This window comes from Borostomias antarcticus, assembly GCF_949987555.1.
Source record: "Borostomias antarcticus genome assembly, contig: scaffold_116, whole genome shotgun sequence".
NCBI lineage: Eukaryota > Metazoa > Chordata > Actinopteri > Stomiiformes > Stomiidae > Borostomias > Borostomias antarcticus.
In genome coordinates this window covers 225,348-233,884 of record NW_028175885.1, presented here as the reverse complement: position 1 = coordinate 233,884, position 8,537 = coordinate 225,348, and the positions used below count along the sequence as shown (strand labels likewise).

Here is an 8,537-nt window from a genome sequence, read left to right as displayed (position 1 = left end):
GGTGTGTTAGTTAAGGACGGTGTGTTAAAGACGGTGTGTTAAGGACGGTGTGTGAGTTAAGGACGGTGTGTTAGTTAAGGACGGTGTGTTAGTTAAGGACGGTGTGTTAAGGACGGTGTGTTAGTTAAGGACGGTGTGTTAGTTAAGGACGGTGTGTTAGTTAAGGACGGTGTGTTAGTTAAGGACGGTGTGTTAGTTAAGGACGGTGTGTTAGTTAAGGACGGTGTGTTAGTTAAGGACGGTGTGTTAGTTAAGGACGGTGTGTTAGTTAAGGACGGTGTGTTAGTTAAGGACGGTGTGTTAGTTAAGGACGGTGTGTTAGTTAAGGACGGTGTGTTAGTTAAGGACGGTGTGTTAGTTAAGGACGGTGTGTTAAGGACGGTGTGTTAAGGACGGTGTGTGAGTTAAGGACTGTGTTAGTTAAGGACTGTGTTAGTTAAGGACGGTGTGTTAGTTAAGGACGGTGTTAGTTAAGGACGGTGTGTTAAGGACGGTGTGTGAGTTAAGGACTGTGTTAGTTAAGGACTGTGTTAGTTAAGGACGGTGTGTTAGTTAAGGACGGTGTGTTAAGGACGGTGTTAAGGACGGTGTTAGTTAAGGACGGTGTGTTAGTTAAGGACGGTGTGTTAGTTAAGGACGGTGTGTTAGTTAAGGACGGTGTGTTAGTTAAGGACGGTGTTAGTTAAGGACGGTGTGTTAGTTAAGGACGGTGTGTTAGTTAAGGACGGTGTGTTAGTTAAGGACGGTGTGTTAAGGACGGTGTGTGAGTTAAGGACGGTGTGTTAGTTAAGGACGGTGTGTTAGTTAAGGACGGTGTGTTAGTTAAGGACGGTGTGTTAGTTAAGGACGGTGTGTTAGTTAAGGACGGTGTGTTAAGGACGGTGTGTTAAGGACTGTGTTAGTTAAGGACGGTGTGTTAGTTAAGGACGGTGTGTTAAGGACGGTGTGTGAGTTAAGGACGGTGTTAGTTAAGGACGGTGTGTTAGTTAAGGACGGTGTGTTAAGGACGGTGTGTTAGTTAAGGACTGTGTTAGTTAAGGACGGTGTGTTAGTTAAGGACGGTGTGTGAGTTAAGGACGGTGTGTTAGTTAAGGACGGTGTTAGTTAAGGACGGTGTGTGAGTTAAGGACGGTGTGTTAGTTAAGGACGGTGTGTTAGTTAAGGACGGTGTGTTAGTTAAGGACGGTGTGTTAGTTAAGGACGGTGTTAGTTAAGGACGGTGTGTTAGTTAAGGACGGTGTGTTAGTTAAGGACGGTGTGTTAGTTAAGGACGGTGTGTTAAGGACTGTGTTAGTTAAGGACGGTGTGTGAGTTAAGGACGGTGTGTTAGTTAAGGACGGTGTGTTAGTTAAGGACGGTGTTAGTTAAGGACGGTGTGTTAGTTAAGGACGGTGTGTTAAGGACGGTGTGTTAAGGACGGTGTGTTAGTTAAGGACGGTGTGTTAAGGACGGTGTGTTAAGGACGGTGTGTTAGTTAAGGACTGTGTTAGTTAAGGACGGTGTGTTAGTTAAGGACGGTGTTAGTTAAGGACGGTGTGTTAAGGACGGTGTGTTAAGGACGGTGTGTTAGTTAAGGACTGTGTTAGTTAAGGACGGTGTGTGAGTTAAGGACGGTGTGTTAGTTAAGGACGGTGTGTTAAGGACGGTGTGTGAGTTAAGGACGGTGTTAGTTAAGGACGGTGTGTTAAGGACGGTGTGTTAGTTAAGGACGGTGTGTTAGTTAAGGACGGTGTTAGTTAAGGACGGTGTGTGTGTTAAGGACGGTGTGTTAGTTAAGGACGGTGTGTTAGTTAAGGACGGTGTTAGTTAAGGACGGTGTGTGAGTTAAGGACGGTGTGTTAAGGACGGTGTGTTAGTTAAGGACGGTGTGTTAGTTAAGGACTGTGTGTTAAGGACGGTGTGTTAAGGACGGTGTGTTAGTTAAGGACTGTGAGTTAAGGACGGTGTGTTAGTTAAGGACGGTGTGTTAGTTAAGGACGGTGTGTTAAGGACGGTGTGTTAGTTAAGGACTGTGTGTTAAGGACGGTGTGTTAAGGACGGTGTGTTAGTTAAGGACGGTGTGTTAAGGACGGTGTGTTAGTTAAGGACGGTGTTAGTTAAGGACGGTGTGTTAGTTAAGGACGGTGTTAGTTAAGGACGGTGTGTTAGTTAAGGACGGTGTGTTAGTTAAGGACGGTGTTAGTTAAGGACGGTGTGTTAGTTAAGGACGGTGTGTTAGTTAAGGACGGTGTGTTAAGGACGGTGTGTTAGTTAAGGACGGTGTGTTAGTTAAGGACGGTGTGTTAGTTAAGGACGGTGTGTTAGTTTAGTGTTATTGCATAATTTGCTCCAATTTCCATCACTCTACAAACACTTGTCTCAACCACCATGTTCAAAATGTGCATTATGGAATATCATCATCATCATCATCATCATCATCACGGGGTGGTCCACAGACGGGCCTCCCATCCTGGTCTCCAGTTCTCCCGGTCCTCCAGACACCTGGCCGTCTCACCTGGCCGTCTCTCCCGGTCCTCCAGACACCTGGCCGTCTCACCGCTGGTCTCTCCCGGTCCTTCAGACACCTGGCCGTCTCTCCCGGTCCTCCAGACACCTGGCCGTCTCACCGCTGGTCTCCCGGTCCTCCAGACACCTGGCCTTCTCACCGCTGGTCTCTCCCGGTCCTCCAGACACCTGGCCTTCTCACCGCTGGTCTCTCCCGGTCCTCCAGACACCTGGCCGTCTCACCGCTGGTCTCTCTCCCGGTCACCCAGACACCTGGCCGTCTCTCCCGGTCACCCAGACACCTGGCCGTCTCACCGCTGGTCTCTCCCGGTCACCCAGACACCTGGCCGTCTCACCGCTGGTCTCTCTCCCGGTCCTCCAGGCACCTGGCCTTCTCTCCCGGTCACCCAGACACCTGGCCGTCTCACCGCTGGTCTCTCTCCCGGTCACCCAGACACCTGGCCTTCTCACCGCTGGTCTCTCTCCCGGTCCTCCAGACACCTGGCCGTCTCACCGCTGGTCTCTCTCCCGGTCACCCAGACACCTGGCCTTCTCACCGCTGGTCTCTCCCGGTCCTCCAGACACCTGGCCGTCTCACCGCTGGTCTCTCTCCCGGTCACCCAGACACCTGGCCTTCTCACCGCTGGTCTCTCTCCCGGTCCTCCAGACACCTGGCCTTCTCACCGCTGGTCTCCACCCGCGTCCATCTTGATCATGTCCAGGGATGTTTTTCTAGGACGTCCTTTATGATGTCTTTTCAAACGCTGCAGCTAAAACATCAGATGTTGATGAGGACAGTAGAGAAGTTTTAGAAGAAGGGATGTAGTCTGATCACAGTCTGGAGGAGGCGTTCCTTCCTAAGGTTTTAGATACCTACTGCTCAGACATGCTAGTGTACAGCGTGGGTCCACATGTGAGCTGCTGGTGTTGATATGAAGCGGAGATTTATATAAACAAAATATATATGAAGAGGAGACTCTACTTCCTGTATCCGTGAACTCGCGCATTACACTATGAGCTGGTGCATCTATTATTGTTCGTGTCCAAGGATTTCTTAATAAAGGTATTCAAATGTGTGCTGACACATGGTGTGAGAGAGAGGGAGAGAGGAGAGAGAGAAAGTGTCGTCAAGGCAGCTGCGGCTATGTAGAAGAGACAATATGAAATGTAAACTGTGATTGGTATGGTCATTAAAGTATGTGTGATTGGTGTGTGCATGGTAATGTATGCGTGTACATGGTAATGTGTGTGTGTTTGTGTTTGTGGTGTGTGGAAGTGTGTGTGTTGTCTGGCGTGTTGAAGCTCCCTGCTGCAGTGTGAGAGGTCGCCCCCTGCTGGAGGACCAGGAGGTCTCAGACCTCAGAGACAGACTAGTCTTCTCTGCTCCCTGGTTTAACAACGTCTGTGTCTGTCCCTTCTATTCTCACACTCCCAGTGTGTGTGTGTGTGTGTGTGTGTGTGTGTGTATCTTGCTATTCTTGCATTTTGCCTTCAGCACTAGATTCTGCTCTTAGTCACTTGTTTAGAAAGGAGATGCACTCGTGAGCTGAGTAGAAGTTCACTGACTTCCTATGATAAATGCAATTATTGTAAGTTGCTTGGGATAAAAGCGTCTGCTAAATGACTGGTGGAATGTGTGTCTCATGCCTCCATAAGTTTATCCCAGAAGTAAAGACTATCAGAGATCAGTGGTCAGGAAGGTGTGTGTGATAGAGAGAAAGAGAGAGAGATAGAGGAGAGAGGGGGGGGGAGAGAGAGAGGGAGAGAGAGACAGAAGGAGAGTGAGAGAGAGAGAGGGGGGGGGAGAGAGAGAGCTAGAGAGAGACAGAAGGAGAGTGAGAGAGAGAGAGGGGGGAGAGAGAGAGGGAGAGAGGGGGGGGGGAGAGAGAGAGACAGAAGGAGAGTGAGAGAGAGAGAGTGAGAGAGAGAGAGGGGGGAGAGAGAGAGGGAGAGAGGGGGGGGGAGAGAGAGAGCTAGAGAGAGACAGAAGGAGAGTGAGAGAGAGAGAGTGAGAGAGAGAGAGGGGGGGAGAGAGAGAGAGAGGGGGGGGAGAGAGAGAGAGAGGGGGGATGGACACGGAGAGACAGTGAAAAGGGTAAGACCGTGAAAGTCCAGGACACTGGCCTTTCAGTCGAACCCACGGCTCACATTTCCCCTCTACATAAACTCTGACCTTTCTGCCTGGCTAGGGACAGTCTGACGGGCGGGATAATGGTGGAGCGGGGACTAGAGAAATGGCTCTCTATCTCTATTTCTAGACGCTCCCCTGAATCTGGACAAACACAGCGGGACATGGGTCTCTCTGAGTCTCTCTGGGTCTCTCTGGGTCTCTCTTGGTCTCTCTAGGTCTCTCTGGGTCTCTCTGGGTCTCTCTGAGTCTCTCTGAGTCTCTCTGGGTCTCTCTGAGTCTCTCTGAGTCTCTCTGGGTCTCTCTTGGTCTCTCTTGGTCTCTCTGGGTCTCTCTGGGTCTCTCTGAGTCTCTCTGGGTCTCTCTGAGTCTCTCTGGGTCTCTCTGAGTCTCTCTGAGTCTCTCTGGGTCTCTCTTGGTCTCTCTGGGTCTCTCTTGGTCTCTATTGGTCTCTCTGGGTCTCTCTGGGTCTCTCTGGGTCTACTCTGGTGCTCCGTGACGCTGGTCGATACCCTCACCGTCATCACCGCGCTGACCTCAGATCAGACGAGCACTAATCACCACCAAACATCACACACATGCGCACACACACACATTCAATTAAATCTAGGCTATCTATCTGTCTGTCTATCACACACACACACACACACACACACACACACACACACACACACACACACACACACACACACACACACACACACAGAGAGAGAGAGAGACAGCCTCCGCCTAGGGGGTGTAGTGAGTTTATACACGGTCCCTAACGCAGTGAGTTTATACACGGTCCCTAACGGCCGCTCCTTATCGAGCTCGGCCCGCCGGTCCCGGTTATAAAAGTAGCTCGCGGGCACACCGGGAACCACTTCCCAACCGGAGGACAGTCAGCCCGCAGCAGACAGACAGACAACCAGACAACCAACCAACCAGCCAGACAACCAGACAACCAGACAACCAGACAACCAGCAAGTAAGTTCACTCTTCAATTTTCTCTGAAACTAAACAACAACAACTTCAGAACCGTTGAGAGTTTGAGGAGTCTGCGCGCGTGAATGAGGAGGAGTTAGACTGAGGAACTGAGCCTGTTATATAATATAACATTTACTAAGAGAGAGCCTGTTATAATATAACATTTACTAAGAGAGAGCCTATTATAATATAACATTTACTAAGAGAGCCTATTATAATATAACATTCACTAAGAGAGAGCCTATTATAATATAACATTTACTAAGAGAGCCTATTATAATATCACATTCACTAAGAGAGCCTGTTATAATATCACATTCACTAAGAGACGCCGTGAATGAGGAAATAGTAAATCACATATATATAATATATAATATATATAATATAATAATCACATAATGGTGATTTATAGTGCTGTAGGTCTCAACTCCGAGGGGAGCGCTTCTCTTCAGATTGTCCTTGTGGAACCTTTGTAATAAGTTGTTAGTCGTTCCACGGACTCGCAGTAACGTGGTGACCTTGCAGCTGGACGCCCTCAGACAGACAGACAGACAGACAGACAGACAGACAGACAGACAGACAGACAGGCAGGCCCTCAGACAGACAGACAGACAGACAGACAGACAGGCACGCCCTCAGACAGACAGACAGACAGACAGACAGGCAGGCAGGCCCTCAGACAGACAGACAGACAGACAGACAGACAGCTTGACGCGGCAGGCCCTCAGACAGACGGACAGACAGACAGACAGGCAGACAGACAGGCAGGTCCTCAGACAGGCAGACAGACAGACAGACAGACAGACAGACAGGCAGGCCCTCAGACAGACAGACAGACAGACAGACAGACAGACAGACAGACGGACGTAACCAGGGACACAACCAGGGACAGAGACGTTCGTTTTTCGTTGGTCACCGTTACATCACGGTCCCGGTCTGCCCGCGCTGCTCCGGTCACGGCGGGGCTGCTTGTGTAACGATGCAAAACCCGAGTCACGCTGATACAGACTCTACCCACAATGCACCACGAGAGAGAGGAGAGGTCCTCCATCAGACAGTCTGACAGACAGACAGAGACGACCCTGTTGGGGTACCTCGGCGTGTCCCTCTCAAGCAGCAGACCTTGACAGAACCCTGACAGACAGAAGGTTAGCTAACACTGACAGACAGACAGACAGACAGACAGACAGGTTAGCTAACCCAGACAGACAGACAGGTTAGCTAACCCAGACAGACAGACAGAAGGTTAGCTAACCCAGACAGACAGACAGATAGAAGGTTAGCTAACCCAGACAGACAGACAGACAGACAGACAGACAGACGGGTTAGCTAACCCAGACAGACAGACAGACAGACAGGTTAGCTAACCCAGACAGACAGACAGACAGACAGGTTAGCTAACCCTGACAGACAGACAGACAGACAGGTTAGCTAACCCAGACAGACAGACAGACAGGTTAGCTAACCCAGACAGACAGACAGACAGATAGAAGGTTAGCTAACCCTGACAGACAGACAGACAGACAGGTTAGCTAACCCAGACAGACAGACAGACAGGTTAGCTAACCCTGACAGACAGACAGACAGAGACAACTCTCTTTCCTCTCAGTAGCATGAATACAGCAGCAGTAACACTGGTTCAGTAACTAGACTAGTGTTGGTCGTGTCTGTAGCAGGTTCATTAACACGCTGGTTCAGTAACTAGACTAGTGTTGGTCGTGTCTGTAGCAGGTTCATTAACACGCTGGTTCAGTAACTAGACTAGTGTTGGTCGTGTCTGTAGCAGGTTCATTAACACGCTGGTTCAGTAACTAGACTAGTGTTGGTCGTGTCTGTAGCAGGTTCATTAACACGCTGGTTCAGTAACTAGACTAGTGTTGGTCGTGTCTGTAGCAGGTTTATTAACACGCTGGTTCAGTAACTAGACCAGTGTTGGTCGTGTCTGTAGCAGGTTTATTAACACGCTGGTTCAGTAACTAGACTAGTGTTGGTCGTGTCTGTAGCAGGTTCATTAACACGCTGGTTCAGTAACTAGACTAGTGTTGGTCGTGTCTGTAGCAGGTTCATTAACACGCTGGTTCAGTAACTAGACCAGTGTTGGTCGTGTCTGTAGCAGGTTCATTAACGCTGGGAGGTAGAGCAGCTGGTCCGTGGGTCAGAGGGTGTTGAGTCCAGCTCCCGTGTGGACGTGTCCTTGAGACTCTGAACCCCTAATCGCTCCCCGGGCGCCTGTCAGGCTGACCCCTGCTCCTGACCTCCTGACCTCCTGACCCCCTGCTCCTGACCCCTGCTCCTGGTCCCCTGCTCCTGACCTCCTGCTCCTGACCTCCTGACCTCCTGCTCCTGACCTCCTGACCTCCTGCTCCTGACCTCCTGACCTCCTGCTCCTGACCTCCTGACCTCCTGCTCCTGGTCCCCTGCTCCTGACCTCCTGACCTCCTGCTCCTGGTCCCCTGCTCCTGACCTCCTGACCTCCTGCTCCTGGTCCCCTGCTCCTGACCTCCTGACCTCCTGACCTCCTGCTCCTGGTCCCCTGCTCCTGACCTCCTGACCCCCTGCCCCTGGTCCCCTGCTCCTGACCTCCTGACCTCCTGCTCCTGACCTCCTGACCTCCTGCTCCTGGTCCCCTGCTCCTGGCCCCCTTCTGGCCTGGAGGATGGGCCACATGCAGAGACACAGTCCAGCAGCCTCTACAGCCCCTACAGCCTCTACAGCCCAGCCTCTAAACCTCTACAGCCTCTACAGCCTCTAAACCTCTACAGCCCCTAAAGCCGCGCGGCTGGAAGAACATGTGACTGGACGGTCTAGTAATAGTGGTTCTACAGTAAAAGAGAGAGAAGAAGAATGTGTCATGAGCCATGTCTATCTGTGTGTGTGTGTGTGTGTGTGTGTGTGTGTGTGTGTGTGTGTGTGTGTGTGTGTGTGTGTGTGTGAGAGATAGAGAGAGGGGGAGGGTGTG

At 50.6% G+C, this 8,537-nt stretch overlaps 1 protein-coding gene across 2 annotated transcripts in view; it reads left to right on the top strand.

Annotated features, from left to right (window-relative positions):
- eno3 (enolase 3, (beta, muscle)) overlaps window positions 1-8,537 on the top strand; it is a 28,842-nt gene that overhangs the window by 10,933 nt on the left and 9,372 nt on the right. The window contains exon 1 of one of the 2 annotated variants that reach the window (XM_084462967.1): window positions 5,471-5,578. The exons of the other annotated variant lie outside the window; for it this stretch is intronic. The gene's annotated coding sequence lies outside the window, so the exon portion shown is untranslated. Of the gene's footprint in view, window positions 1-5,470; window positions 5,579-8,537 lie in introns of those variants that run through there. 2 annotated transcript variants of the gene reach the window in all.